This window comes from Phoca vitulina, unplaced genomic scaffold, assembly GCF_004348235.1.
Source record: "Phoca vitulina isolate PV1807 unplaced genomic scaffold, GSC_HSeal_1.0 scaffold26, whole genome shotgun sequence".
NCBI classification, from domain to species: domain Eukaryota; kingdom Metazoa; phylum Chordata; class Mammalia; order Carnivora; family Phocidae; genus Phoca; species Phoca vitulina.
The window spans coordinates 387,963-403,759 of NW_022589729.1; positions in this window are offsets into that span (position 1 = coordinate 387,963).

The following is a 15,797-nucleotide window of genomic DNA, read 5'->3' on the forward strand; positions in this document are numbered from 1 at the left end:
GTTGTGTTATCTGTCAGGTTATGAAATGACAAAAGCACCTTGATCAGGAAATTTGGTCCCGTGCATGAATCATGTCATGGCAGCCACTGCCGAACAGTGGCCCTGGGCTCGACATGATGGTTTCCTGACTTAAGCATTAGAGGTAGAGCACATTAAGAGAATTATATTAGTTTGGGGAACCGAGAAGTAAATAAATTGTAGTTTATCATTTGCCAAGGTCAGCAGACAGCACACGGTTTTGCTGCTTGCACCCAGCACTGTTGGTGACCACTAGTTAAACCAGGGGGCTTCATCTAGCCTCCCCCCCGGGGGGGGGTAAACCCCAGAGAGAGACCGCTAGGTTGACTTTCACAGTCATTGTCTATCAGACCATTCAACTCACACTCAGCCCTAATTGCCAGGTCAGTCATCCGGTGAAGAGGGGGAAAGAGAACTTTAGATGAAAACTACCACGTACTGCTGGCCTTAAGACACCAATTCCCTGTTTCTCATCCTGTCGGCAGGTGTGGTCGGGCCAAGACCCATCATGCTCACCCATGGAGCCATCAGAGCCAGAGGAGAGAGTGTTCACCAAGCCTTTGACCAGGGTTTTCCTTCTGAGGTTGCATCCACGCTACATTAAGAGCAGGTTAGAGATGAGAAGCGACGAGGTCCCAGTCTCTCCTGCAGTATGGCGTTGGTTTACGATGCATAAAGAAACCACGACGACAGACTTACACGGTTTTAAGCAAGTCTTTACAATGCAATACTTGTTCTTTGTCTAAGATTCAAATAAAGAATTTTTAAGCTTGCCTTATTTTGTTCTGTATATATAGAGAAAAAAAGACCCCAAATGAATCTTCAATGTGAAGAGATTAGTAATGAAAAGGGAAACCTAAAATGGCTTGTGGCCTGTTACTGTTTAGATGAAAACAATAGAACTCTTTTCCACTCTTCCCCCCTAGCCTGGTTAAGTAAAAGTTTCCTTTATTGTGTCCAAATATTTCAACTACAATCTTACCAAGGAGAAAAATTTGTCTAAGAACTCCGACTTCGTCCTTCTACATCAGGAACCTGGGTTACTCAGTCACACCACGGGCATCTTCCCAGCTTGGAATGACCAATGTCACCGTGCATGCAGCTTGTCCTGCACACTGACAGCGGAGTCCATCCAGGGGTGAGGAATGCAGGCATTCACTGAGCGCCCAGCGTATGCCTCAGACACCACTCAAGGCTCACTAGTCCCGCTCTCCTACTTCAGTCCTCCCAGCAACCTGGGCCCTACCACGGTCACGTGACTAGGAAGCGGAATAACCGGTATCTGGACCCACGCAATTTCACTCCAGCAAGTGGATTCTTGGCCACCATATTGTTCCACTGCCAGAGACAGATCCTGTGCGTCCTGCCCTGAAGGAGCTCACAGTCGGCCTGTGGAGCCAGATACAGAAATACACAAAATTAGTAACATCAGAGTTCTCTTAGAGGCAAAACTACATGTGTTTCCAAAGACACTGTAACTGACCTCTTTGGAAAGTGAGACCCCACTTCCCCTCGTCTGCCGAGAAAGCTGACACTGGAGGATGGGCTGAGCAGCAGAAAAAGAGCAAGTGGGATTGAGCCACAGGCTTGGTCTCTGGGTGCTGGAGCTGTCAAATGTAAATCCTCTTTACCGTCCCAAACCTTCAGCAAAAGCCTGCTGCGCACACAGCTTTGTGTCAGTGTTGTTCGGGGAGGGAAGAAGGGACGATGCTTGCTGTGGAATTAGTGAGAACAGCTCGCAGACAGTAAAGCAGGATGATTTAAAACCAGAGTCCGTGAAGCCACAGAGGTGAACAGGGAAATCCGCCTTCCCCTGCCCCCAAGTCCTATGGGATTGTCCTCTGGGACCTCCCTCTGTATGTGGGGGACGGTTCAAGCCAATTTGCGGATCTCAAAGGAGAACCACAGCTGACAGTTGGATTGAACCACACACGGTGCCACAAACGGAGGGCTCTTCTCACACATACTCTGCAACGCATCTAATTGTACCTCTCGTTAGAAAGGTAGACCACTTCTGCTGTTCTGTTTACCCTATTGGACCTATAGCCAGCTTCACTCCCATCACACCCATTTGGTGTGATCTGTACACAAACGTGGGCAGAGAATCCGTCCCTCAGTTCACTTCCTAACAGCTGATGCGTGTTGAAACACGCATGCCAGACTGGGCTAAGCATTTATGAGCATTAGCTTGTTAGGCTTTATACGGTAGCCTTATGACATATGTATGTACTATATTCACGTGTTCCAGATAAAGAAATTGGCACAAAAGATGAAGGAACTTGCCCAACATCTTACAACTAGCACATACCAGAGCTGGGATTGGAAATGAAGTCTCTCTTGATTTTCAAACCACATTCCTTTCACTATGCCACGTTGCCACTCATCCTTTAAAGCCACAAAGGAAGCAACAGGAGACAAAGTAGAGAGGAAGAAACCAAGCCACATATCACAGGCAACCGGGGGTGGAGGTATGTTCAGGAAAGAGGGACAATAGCTAAGACACAAGATCCAACAGTGCCCATGGGTTTTCTGCAAACTCCTTCCCTCCGAAGCCACATGCCCACTGCTGGCTGCACGTGGAGCCCACAGGGGGCTGTGTCCCGCCTCTTCTGGACCTCAGTCCTTGTGGTCTGCATCCTGGATGAGTGAGCCAGTGGGGTGCAGATGAGCTGGGTGGTCCAATAATTGAAGGCCCCAGGCGCAGCTGACCTCACCCCGCTCACGTCCAAGAGCCCAAGTGTGACATTCAGCCCTGTCCCCAGCCTGCATCCACTGCCTACTCTTTCCATCAAAGTTCTGTCTACAAAATTTTCACTGCTGAGTTAACTTCTAGTACGGATGCTGACTATAAGATGGGAAAAGATGCTTCTGTAAGAGATTGCTGATGTCTGGATCCAAAACTAAAATGTTTTCGTCCAGAAGGAAAGGACAGATCTTCAAAAGAGATGGAACATGGCCATATTAAGAAGTGGGTCATCTGGTTAGAATAACTATTTGCAGCACTGTCTCTCCTGAAAACTGTGCTCATTCAGATGGGGGGGGGGCTTGTGGTGCTAACCCCAAAACCCACACAACTATACATTATTTCCTGATGTTGACAGTATAGCCCTGCATGGGTGAGCATCAGCTGGTTACAAAGGAAGAATGGAGAACCCCCAAAGCCAGCCCTGATGCTCATTTCTTCTGTGTCCTGCTTGACTTTCAAAGCCTCCGGGGTTACCCACACTGCCTGAGCACCCAGTGGAACTTGCGTTCTTGGGCTGCATTTTGGCACAGACCGTGGGCTAGAGGTTGTAGCCCCAGAATTTAAAACTTTGCCACAGATTCTAAGTGTTGGCCCAGGCTCAGACACGTACCACCAATCTGTGGGAAATGGTATGGATGAACCAGACAATATCCTTGTCCTCAAAGACATGTGAATGATGTCTCTTCCCTGGGTCCATGAGGTCACCCCTCTATTCCCACAGAAAAGTAAATTTCCAGAAGAGGGTAAGATTTCTGGATAGCCGGAAAAATAAGTTTATTTGGACACAAGCTGCTCTCAGGAGAGCTTTGGGATGGAAGATTCATTGGCCGGTGTCTTTGTCACGGCCACGGAGCCCACCCACTCACTTGGCTGCTGGTCCTAGGACACAAGAGAATGCACTTCCCCACATCATCTCTGGTCTCCTGGCGGCGCTGGACTTCTCCTCTGCTAAGTGACGTGGCCACAGCAGACGCACACACGGCCCCTCAGCCTGGCAGCCTGGAGGAAGGCAGAGTTGCAGCAACCCCCACACTACTAGCCCCGGCGTCTCCATCAAATCCTCAGCAGGAGGGGAACTGGGAATCCATCTTAATTTGAACAGTGTGAGCAGGAAAGATGCTGGAACATTTAACCTCTTGTTAAACAGCCCTGCGGGTTGCCACTCAGGTGAGCACAACTGGAAGCACATTCCAGCGAGCAGCCCGTTTGGGGCTGATGCTGTCTCCCCAAGATTTATAACCCGGTACAAGTCAACAGAGCATGAACAGTCCAAGGAGGGAAAGATCTACTCTCAGAGAGATGGAGGGTGGGGGCTCCCACAGCTGCTGCTTGCCCTTCTCCTTGCCGAGCTCACCCCTGCAATGGCCTGTGTGCACCCGCCGCCCCTGCGTGACAGTGCGCTCCAGAAGGGCGGGAAGGCTGTCCGTGCCCGAGCCAAGCCCTGTCCCCAGTAGAGTCAGAGTGCTTGGGACATGATGGCACTTTGGGGCATTTTAGGCTAATCGGTATTTTTTTGTTGAGTTGAAGTATTGAGCGTTTAGAAAGCCACAGACAGACTCCATCTTTCCTGGAGTGTACGTGACAGGCTGGCATTTGTCTCCTGCGTTGGCACCACACGCTAGCGACATCGTCCTACAAGCATTCACGGAGCCCGCGCAGAACAGGACACCTGCTGCCCGGTGCTGAGGGGGGACCACAGGGACTCCGCAGAGCCCGCCTTCCCTCAGCAGAGAAGGCAACATGAGCTGTCCTCTCCCCTTTCTTACTCCCTCCGACTTCCGACTGTGGCAAGCTGGAAGCGACCTGGGAAGAGGCTGCAGACTGGGTCTGCGAGGACGGCCTCCGTTCTGCAGCACTTGGGAACTTGCTAGAAAGGCAACCTCTCTGGCCCCGGCCCAGACCTACTGAGTCAGACTCTGAGGCTGGGCCCAGCGATCTGTGTTTTCACAAGCCCTCCAGAGGATTCTGATAGGAGTTTCCGAACCACCCATGGAGCTGCCTGTCGGAGAGGCTGGAGGAGGGAGGGTGGCAGGCTTCCGACGGAGCCCAACCTGCCCAGGCTGCCATCGCGGGGGCTTTAAGGAAACACCAGGAAAGAATTTCCTGTTGTCACTCCCTTTTTGAAAGTCCACGGGGGTCGCCTCTTGAGCCTCCCCAGCCTCCCACTCGTGGTCGCATCACCTGGCCTCCTGCTACCGTGGGTGGCCTCGCTGTCAGCAGCAGGCGGGAACCGGGCCCCTCATCACAAGTGGGCACTCGGTCCGTCCGCAAGCCCAGGGCTCGGGCTGTGTCCAGGCAGGAGACACCAACCTGGCGGCCTGCCTCCCTGCAGATCTGAGGCTCTCCTGGGGACCCAGCTCCTGGGGGCCCCCCCACCTGGACCCAGCGCCCTCTGCTAAGGAAGGGAGAGGGCTCCTGGGCCGCTGTCAGCCCTCCCCGGAGCAGGACTTCGCCACGAGGCTGGGAGAGCCCCCAGAGAGAATGCCCCCCTCGTCCCCCTCCATCGCGGCTCTGAAGGTCTGTCTGTGCCCCACGCTCCACGGGGCTGGCTGTGGCTCTGACCCCCTTCGGCTCAGCACTCTGTTCCTGGGCCCACACTTTGCACGGTGCAATCACCTGGGGATCTTTAGAAACTGCTGCCGCCTGGCCCCCACACCCTCAGACGCTCTGACTTCATGGGTACAGGGTGTGACCCAGGCCGGCGGGGGTGGGGGGCGCGCTAGCATTTCCCCAGGGGATTCTCACGTGCAGCAAAGTTTGGGAACCAATGAGCAATGTCTTTGGAGGCCAAGACCTAGCTCTCATTCTAACGCTTACAGGCCTGGAGCTGGGGGCCAGAGCAGGTTCCAGGGACAAGAATTAAGTGTGTCTGGGCGCCTGGGTGGCTCAGTTGGTTAAGCGACTGCCTTCGGCTCAGGTCATGATCCTGGAGTCCCTGGATCGAGTCCCGCATCGGCCTCCCTGCTCGGCAGGGAGTCTGCTTCTCCCTCTGACCCTCCCCCCTCTCATGTGCTTGCTCTCTCTCATTCTCTCTCTCTCAAATAAATAAATAAAATCTTTAAAAAAAAAAAAAAAAAAGAATTAAGTGTGTCTGGATGATCAGAGGCCAGACTCAGCAAATAGCTGGTCAAGAAAGGAGGCGCGGGAGGGAGGGCAGGGAGGGCAGGGAGGGGAGGGAGGGGTGGCGGCTGGCGAACATTGGATTCACTGGTGGAGATGATGTCAGACATTCCTCTGTGATGTTAGAACTGGGGAACCGCGTGAACAGACCGGGGCTGTGAAAATGGAACTTGCTGTGAAATGGCATATTCTTGGAAGGAGAGAGAGCAGGGAGGGGAAGGGCCAGGCCAGAGAGGGCACCAGAGGCCGGCTGGCTCCCTCGCTTATTTTGCGAAGAGAGACGGTCTGGGTTGGCCTGAGGAGCGGGCGCAGGAGGACCACTGCTGACCCAGAGGAGCCTGAAGCCACAGAAGAAAGAGGAGCCAGGAGGGAGCTAAGGAATCACACGGACGCTGGGGTTGACCCAAACCCACCCAGCTCCAGCCACACAGAAGGTTGTGTGAAAAGGCTGAGTGGACAGCTTCTCTCCACAGCAGAACCTCGGGAAGAGACGGGACATGGCCGATGGCATGCTCCCCCTCCCTCCTCCTCCCAGCCCCCGCTCTGCAGGCCTCATAGAAGCTGGACCCTTCCCCAGGGAGTCTCCCGTGCCAGACGGCGCAGACTGCCCCAGAGGCAGGGGAGCAAGTCCCGGGCACAGGCCTCTGGCTCCTGTGTTGGGGTGCAGCTCCCCTCTCCGGGGCCTGCCACCAGCCCCTCATTCTGAGATCTCACTCTGATGACTTCCCTCCGGGGGAGCCACCCAAATATGAAGTCACAGAGAGAAAAAAGTCTTGCGGACAAAGCCAAGAAAAATTACACAGGCTCTTAAATTTGTGGGTGAAAGGCTTTCCAGCTACTTTGTGCACAATCAGGAGACTTCTTGAGCCCAGGTGACCGTAACCCACGTGTGTGACGAGCCATCTGCAGAGGAAACGCACCGGCCGGGCCACATGACGTGGCCCCTACGAACCGCCTGAGAGGTGGGCAGGCAGGTCCCGTGTCCACTAGCGAGCCAGCCAGGGGGCACGGGCACGAAGACCCCACCGCCCCACGGCGGGGGTCCATGCTCTCCCCCATGGGGCTGCCTTCCTGAGGGTGTCGAGAGAGATGCTGTCGAAGCTCCGGGAACCATCTGGGGTTGCTGGAAACTGACCTCCCCATCAAGTGCTTCAAGATGCCGACTGGGGGCGCCTGGGTGGCTCAGTTGGTTAAGTGTCGGCCTTCGGCTCAGGTCATGATCCCGGGGTCCCGGGATCAAGCCCCACATTGGGCTCCCTACTCAGTGGGAGTCTGCTTCTCCCTCTGCCCTTCACCCTGCTTGTGCTCTCGCTCGCTCTCTCAAATAAATATTAAAAAAAAAAACACAAAAGATGCCGACTGGTCCCCACTAGCCAGTTCTCCTCCTCCCTGGGTGCCGGCCCTGCTTGCCGGCTCACTCGGAGGTGCCCTGGGATCCCACAGTCACCTCTGAGCCCCTCAGAGCTTCCAGTTGGCGGTTTCCTGTGGGAGCGCGGCCAGGGCCTCTGCTCTCCACTTTCTGGAAGACCTCCCTCTCCCCGCTCTGCCTCCCGTCCACCCTGACCACCAGCCTGGCCACAGGGGAGCAGGAAGCGGGCTGGCTTCTGGCGGGGGGCGGGGGGCGCCAGGAAGCCGGGGAGCAGGAGCCCACCCCTGGCCCTGTGTTTCAGGGGAGAGGAGAGAAGGGGAGCCTCCTGGGACCCCGGGGTCAGGAGCCCGTCCCCTGCAGAGCCGCCGTGGGTAGGACAGTCTCGCAGGAATGTCATGATCCCAACGGTACCCCTGTGAAGGCCGTCTTTTCTAGAAATGCAGCACGGAGGGCAATGGCCCCTCCGTAACAAAAGAGCTGTTGTGAGACAAAGAAGTCAGAATGGGGTGAAAGTCTTTAGGGAGGGGAAAATTCCACTGCTGACAGAGCAGAGCGGGCTGGAAGGCTCAGGGTGACTGAAGGGCAACTGCAGCCTGAGCTCAGGTCAAAGGTCCTTCTGTGTGACCAGAATGGGGCTCTCTGGTGGCAGCCTACACGTCAGCACGTCTGTCCACCCCTGTGAGCCAGGCCCCGGCCCAGCCCCAACAGGGACACAGAGCCGTCCTCCAGCAGCAGCCAGGCTGGGGGGAAACACACGCAGGCCTGAGCGATGTGGGGTGAACTAGGACACGGGGGAAGAGGGAGGGGAGGATGGGCGCCGCCCCGGGTGAGCCAGGGAGGCTTTCGTGAGGGAGTTGGCTTTGGAGTAAGGCCTTCATGGGGGGAGAATTCCCACAGGTAGTGACTGGGGAGGGTCCCCCGTCAGGGCCTTGCAGGGGGAGGGAACAGCCTGAGCGGAAGCAGGGAAGGTGAGCTCCAGCCTGTGTAGCCTCTTGTGTGGGAGGCCTTTTGTGCCCAGGGGGAGAAAACCCGGCTGGTAGATAACTTTCTGCATCTTGGAGCACCACCGTGATGCTGAGAGTGGTTTTGAATAACTCCAAATTGTTCCTTGAACTTGGATGGCCCTATCTCAGGAAGTCATACTCTGAGGAGTTTCCTAGAAAGAAAGACAGACGGGTCAACCTGCCAAAAGTGAGTGCGTGTTTCACCGGAAGAGTGTTGCTGTTCTCCAACAACTGGACACGCCACACGGTCCTCAGAGTCACTGGGCCCAGGGGCCCTGGGGTCCAAGGATTCCTTCCACAGCACTTTCGACAAGAGCCCTTCTGGACTCTGAAGGTCTTGAGCAGCCTCTCAGGGGTTCTTTGGCCAAGTTAACCTTGACTGAGCCCTACCCTGAGACCTTCTTTTCAGCCCCGGCTAGTGGACAAGGGGTGAACATGCTCAACCTCATGCTCAGTATGAACAGATGAGCTGAGAGCTTGAACAAGACGGTGCAGACAGGGAACGATGAGTCCTCAAGCTCAGGGGTCTCACTGAGGCTGCCGCCATGCGGGGCCACGGGAAAGATGAGTGAGCGGAGGGAAGCAGGAGTTCGGGCCCCTCAGGGAGGAGAGGATGGACACTTCCCAAATTCTCTGTCACAGTCCTGAGAAGATTGTGGTACCTCCCCGAATATCCGCAGACACCTGCCGTGTCCTTACCACCAGCTGCCCTCCATCTGAGCCAGCCTGGGGGGGCCCGGAGAGCGCCTAAAACCCAGAGATCCCTGGTGAGAACCCCTTCCCCTCTGGGTCTCTGGGCTCAGGCAGGACAAGCCAGCTTCTCGTGGTGGGTGGAGCCGGGGTTCTTCTGAGGGCAGCAGGCGGACTTCCCGACTTTCTCTCCAGCCCTGGCTTTGCCTCTCCAACCCCGAAGTGAGGCTGCTGTGTGACTCTGGGGAGTTCACCAGAGTTTTCCAGCCCATTCCTGGCACCTGCTGCTGTTGGCTGCACTTTAACGCCTCCAGGCAATGCCAGATTTTCCTTGGTGATCAGAGAGAGAGCTCAGCTGAGGTCACATGGAAAATAACCCCGAGCAGAGCCCCGCTCCGAGCTGTTTCAGCTGACTTCCCTTTGTTCTCTGTCTCTCTCTCTCTCTCTCTCTCACACAGAGGAAACTGGCCTGCGCCCCCACAGGTCACACTGCACGCCCCTAAACACGGAGTGCCACGCAGTAAACGTCTGAGACAACTTATTTGCATGTAAGGACTCTGGGAACGCTTTAAAAGTAGAGAACTCCAGGGACACCGTGCCACGAGGTCTCTGTAACCACTGGCTTCCAGACTACAAGCCCTTTCAGGGGGAAAGCTCTCAGGACAGATGAACCTTGCTTTACACCATAACACATTCCTGAAGAGTCACAGATAATCTACTCATTTCTACTCTGCCTTATTCCAGGAAAACAAAACACAAAAGCACGGCAAACATGAAGATGGCAAATTAGAAAAAGGAACTTTAAAAATATAAAATACAAAAAGATGCTCAACATCACTTGGCAGCAGGGAAATGCAAAACACCAATGAGAGATCACCTCACACCTGCCAGAGTGGCTAAAATCAACAACACAAGAATCAACAGATGTTGGCGAGGATGCAGAGAAAGGGGAACCCTCCTACACTGTTGGTGGGAATGCAGCTGGTGCAGCCACTCTGGAAAACAGAATGGAGGTTCCTCAAGAAGTTGAAAATAGAGCTATTCTACACACAGCAATTGCACTAGTAGGTACTTACCCAAAGAATACAAAAATACTAATTCAGAGGGATACAGGCACCCCGATGTTTATAGCAGCATTATCTACAGTAGCCAAATTATGGAAACAGCCCAAGTGTCCATCGACTGATGAACGGATAAAGATGTGGTGTATATATATAATGGAATATTACTCAGACATCAAAAAGAATGAAATCTTGTCATTTGCAATGACATGGATGGAGCTAAAGAGTATAATGCTAAGTGAAATAGATCAGTCGGAGAAAGAGAAACACCATATGATTTCATATGTGGAATTTAAGGAACAAAACAAAGGAACAGACTCTTACCTAGAGAGAACAAGCTGATGGTGGGGGGATGGGGGAAAGAGACAAAGGGGATTAAGAGCATACTTATCACGATGAGCACTGGGCGATGTATGGAAGTGTTGAGTCACCATGTTGTACACCTGAAACTAACATAATGCTGTATGTTAACTATACTGGAATTAAAATAAAAAATTTAATTAAAAAAATATAAAATAGAACCAGGAGAGAAGCAAAGTCAGCATGGACACCGTACAACTCAGACAGGCTCGCAATGGGTAAGACACAATGTTCCGTAAACTCTCTAGCAGCTGCACGAACAGAGAAATTTGATTGGTTACCCAAAGCATCATGTATACACTGAGCTTTGGGAAATTGAATCACATTTCAAATACATTAGTGGCATTGCTATTAAAGAAAACCTTTGTAGCAGACTTCTAGTTTCGTTTTTTGTTTTTTGTCTGCTCAGCAGCCCTTTTTCTCAGGAAGTGGTCCTTCCTCGCTTGGTGGGATCAGGATGGGCTATCACTCACAGAATCCCAGCCTCGTTAGGCAGGCAGGCTTTGGAGCCAAGCTTACACATTAGACCCTCTCCTGGAAATTTGCATCCTGAATGGAGACACCTGGGGGCTGCAGGTAGTTAAAGCAGAGTCTGCTGTGAGGGTATCCTCAGAAGACAACTCACAACGACATCTGGCTATCTGGAGCCCCAGACCTGACCTAGTTCTGTCCTTGCCATGTCTTGATTTTCCAGGTTTTCCTTGAGTCTACAAACTTCCCAGATTCTTTCCAATAAAATCTTTTTAGCTTAAGCTAACAAAAGTCTATTTCTGTTGCTAACAACCAAGAACTCCTAAAATATGGATGCTAATAAATTCATGTGGCATAGAGAATGCTCTCAAAAAGCAAATATTGGAGTTGTCTTCTTGGAAAAGTCACAATCCAAGATGTTTTGTTCGCCATGAACAGCACTCAGGGCTCTGGCTGGGGAACTGGACAAGACTGCCCTTGGCCTGGACCTTGAAGACAGTCTGAGTGTGGAGAAGAGGGTGAGGGTGGGGGAAGGCATTCTGGGAGGACAGAACCTCAGTGTTACAGGAAGTGGGAGGGAGTGGGAGTTTTCAGCCACAGCCCCAGGAGAGACTAGACCTCACATTCCCAAGGAGGGGCCAGACCTCGTGCTGTATTCACCAGGGAGATGTCCGGAACTGGGTAGAGAATTTTAAACTCTTCACCCACATTAAAAGTGCAAGTAAAAATTGAGTTGGATTTTTTTTAAAGAGGATGTTTGAATAGGATTCCTTTGGAGAGAGATTTTCAGAGCGAGCCCTACTCTTCCCCTGGGGTGGGGGCATGCCTGCCGGTCACCTCAAGGCTAAATGGGGAGAGCTTTAATTGGACCCAGTGGGACACTTACCCCATGCTCCCTGTAGTTTGGGGGTCACAGGAGATGAGTGACTGACTCCCATTTGGGAGACCAAAGAAGGGAAGGTAGGCTGGCTGCTACTTTTCAGCAAAGATTACATAGTGGGGGCCAACCACCTCCAGGCTTGGTTGGGATAAATAACGTATGGGCATTGTCTATGGGCCAGACGTGGGGTCTTTTAGGTCCGATCCAAGTGGACAGTTCAGAGGAAAAGAGAATTCAGCAGGATGCTGCTGGAGATCTCACTAAACTCCTAGAGGCAGGGGAAAGGGTGGGCCACCAGGCAGCATGGAGATGCTTTAGTCCGTGTAAGAGCAAAAAAAAGTTGCTAATGAGGACAGCTCTGGAGGTCCTCCTGGTCAACCCGACAGTTTCAGGGACATCATCAAAGCTAGGTCCATCTGTCAGCAGTGGGCTCGACAGCTTGGTAGAGGGAACCCAGGAGGCAGGTGGAACCAGGTACAGGGTGTTTGCGAAATGCCGTCCTAGGCTGGAGAAGGTCGACAGCAATAGCAGGGCAAGTATGGAAAATCCCGGGCACCAACTGCAGAGCATCACCACGAAGCCTTTTTGCCAAAAACACTGAACCTGGATCTCATCAAACCTTTACCTCTATCTTCCAGTTTCAAGGAAAAACAGGGGAGAGAGGAGCAAAAGAAATGGTAGTTGAAGGAAGCAATCAGATAAAGCCTCTTGCATATGATATTCTGCCAAAAAACCAACGTAGCTTCTTCGGCAAATCAACGACATGAAAGAAGAGGGGCAGAGCAGGATGGAACTATTATAGCCTAAGAGACATGGGATAGTCAATAGTCATGTACCAATGTTGGTTTCTTAGTTTAGAAAAATACGTGATTATATAAGTTGTTAATGTTATGGGTAAAAGTGTGCAGGAATTCTCTGTACTAAATTTGCAACTTTTCTGTAAATCTAAAATTATTCCAAAATGAAAGCTTATGGCTTAAAGACCCAAATGGACAAGACACCTTTGAGACAACTGGGGAACTTGAGAGTGGGTGTCACTGATTTTAAAGAATCGTTGTTAATCCTGTGAGGTTGAAGTTATGTAGAAATAGGTCCTTCTCTTAAGAGATGCTTACTTAACTGCGTTAAATGTCAGGATGTCTTTAAAATATCTCAGCAAATTTCTTGAAAAGCCAATGAAACAAATATAATGCAATATTGAGGATTATTATATCTTGGTGATAGGGGTTTAGTGTACTTTCCTAATTTCTTATGATTACAAGTTTGCACAATAAAAACTGAGTGCCTATGATTTAACTTATGCTTTAGATGTTACTTCATTAAGCCCCTAAACATCCGTATAAGACAGATCCATTACTGAGGGCTCGGAGTTCAGTGTTTTGTGCAAGATGGCACGGCCAAAACAGGGCAGACCTGGGGTGTGTCCACGAGCACCCACCGCCTCCCATTATGCCTTGTGCAGAAGGACAGTATCTCAGCAGGGAGTGAAAAAGAAAGGGGTGCTCCAGCTATATCCCAGGGGACCAGGCGACCATCAAGGGAAGTCCAAAAGAGAAGCTGGCCAGAGGAGTCAAGATAAGGACTTTGGCTTTGGATGGCAATAACAGCCGGTATTACTCACGTTTCCTTGCATTGCCTTACTTGAATCTCCCATGAATCTACTCCTCTTGTAGGCAGAGTGTGCTCCTTTTTTAAGATTTATTTTATTTTTCAGAGAGAGAGAGAGAGACAGAGCACGGTGGGGAGGGGCAGAGGGAGAGAGAGAGAATCTCAAGCAGACTCCACACAGCACAGAGCCCACTGCGGGGCTCGATCTCACGACCCTGAAATCACGACCTGAGCTGAAACCAAGAGTCGGATGCTTAACCTACTGAGCCACCCAGGTACCCCAGAGTGTGCTCCTTTTTACACATGACAGCCAGGTGCAGAGAGGCTGATCCAAGGTCCCACGAATGCCAAGTGGGGAAGCCAGGACTCGTTCCAGGCCCTGGAGACAGTTTCCTCCAGCAGACACCTGGCCTCCCTGGGTGGTAGCGGGTGGGAAGAAGGCGCACACGCATCACCCAGTTGTGCTCAGGTGCTCGTTGGTTTAAGAGGTGGCGGCAGCGTAGAGCGCCCCGCCCACAGTGCTGGGTGGATGACAGGTGTTTCTGCCAGCCTCCCTGAGTGCCCGGAGGGCCTGGGCTGGCTCAGGCGGGCAGGGCCACCTCAGTTCCCGTCCCCTGCTGTCAGCCTCTGGAGGTCTGCAGGCTGAGCCCCTCGCTGTCTTCTGCTTCAGCCCAAATGTGCCCTCATCACATAGACTTTCTCTGAGCTGCCTACACAAAAAACCACTCCCTCTCTTCCTCCCATTTTTCTCTATACCCTTTCCCTGCTTGATATTATTGCCACCCATCACATTATACATAAATGCATTTCTTTCTCTCTCCTGCTCTAGAATCTAAGCCCCATGAGGTCAGGACTTATCCCTGGTCACTCAGTATCCCCAGGGGAGACTCCACGAATATTTGTTCAATGAATAAATGTATACATGAATAAATTAATGTAAAAAGAAGGATGTTAGTCGTTTTTTCTCTACTTGTGAAAATTATGCTGCTGGGAAATACTATAGTAGGAAAAAAAAGTACACTTGACCCTTGAACAACGCGGGTTTGAACTGAGCAGGTCCACTTGGCGTGTATTGTTTTTCGATAGATACAGTGCAGTTAATGTATTTTCCTTACGATTTTCTTACCATTTCCTTTTCTCTAGCATACTTCGTGGTAAGAAAATAGTATATAACACATATAACATACCAAATATGTGTCGTTTATGTTATCAGTAAGGTTTCCGGTCAATGGTAGGCTATTAATAGCTAAGTTTTGGGGGGAGTCAAAAGTTATACGTGGGTTCTCAGGCGCCTCGGTGGCTCAGTCGGTTAGGCGTCTGCCTTTGGTTCAGGTCGTGATCTCAGGGTCCGGGGATTGAGCCCCACGTGGAGTCGGGCTCCCTGCTCCGGGGAGTCAGGTTCTCCCTCTGCCTCTGCCACCCCCCCCCCCCCCCCCCCCGCCTTGTGCTCTCTCGCTTGCTTTCTCCGTCTCTCAAATGAATAAAAAAAAAAAAGTGATACGTGGATTCTCAACTGCACAGGGGGGTGGCGCCGCCGAGCCCCGCGTTGTTCGAGGGCCAGCTGTGCGTCAGACAAGCCTGAAAGTGGGACGATCCCCCCTGTTTACAGGGAAGGGGAAGCCCCAGGAAGGCCCGAACTTACCCGGCTGTTGCTCGGCCTCTGCAACCATCTGAGAGGCTCCTCGGATTCTTCCATGTTTCCACAGCCGAATCCCGATGGGGAAGCGGCCCGGAGGCGGCCCGCCTGGGCTCAGGGAAGCCGCGTCCCGCCACCCGGCCTCAGGCCTCCGGTCACTCCCCTCGCCCGCCCCGCCACCCCTTCCTCCTCTTCCTCCTTCCGGCCCGTGGGAGCCACGCGGGGAGCCGCCCCTCACGCGCCCGAGCTGCAGCTGGCGGCCCCTGGCTGGAGGGAGGGCAGGTGAGGGCGCCCTACAGAGGGCCCAGGAGAGCGGACACCCACGTACGCGGCCGGGTGAGTTTCCAGGTGGGAGCCTGATCCCAGTTTCAGCGAGGGGGTGAGGAGCTGCCCTTCCTACAGCTGAGCGCCTGCATCCGGGGCCCGCAGCTCCTGACACGGCCCGTCGGGGCGGCTGCTCCCTCGGCTTCGCCTGCATCCGGGGCCCGCAGCTCCTGACACGGCCCGTCGGGGCGGCTGCTCCCTCGGCGTCGCCTGCGTCCGGGGCCCGCAGCTCCTGACACGGCCCGTCGGGGCGGCGGCTCCCTCGGCGTCGCCTGCGTCCGGGGTCCCCAGCTCCTACACGGGCCCGTTGGGGCGGCGGCTCCCTCGGCTTCCCCTGCGTCCGGGGCCCGCAGCTCCTACACGGGCCCGTCGGGGCGGCGGCTCCCTCGGCGTCGCCTGCGTCCGGGGCCCGCAGCTCCTACACGGCCCGTCGGGGCGGCTGCTCCCTCGGCGTCACCTGCGTCCGGGGCCCGCAGCTCCTGACACGGCCCGTCGGGGCGGCTGCTCCCT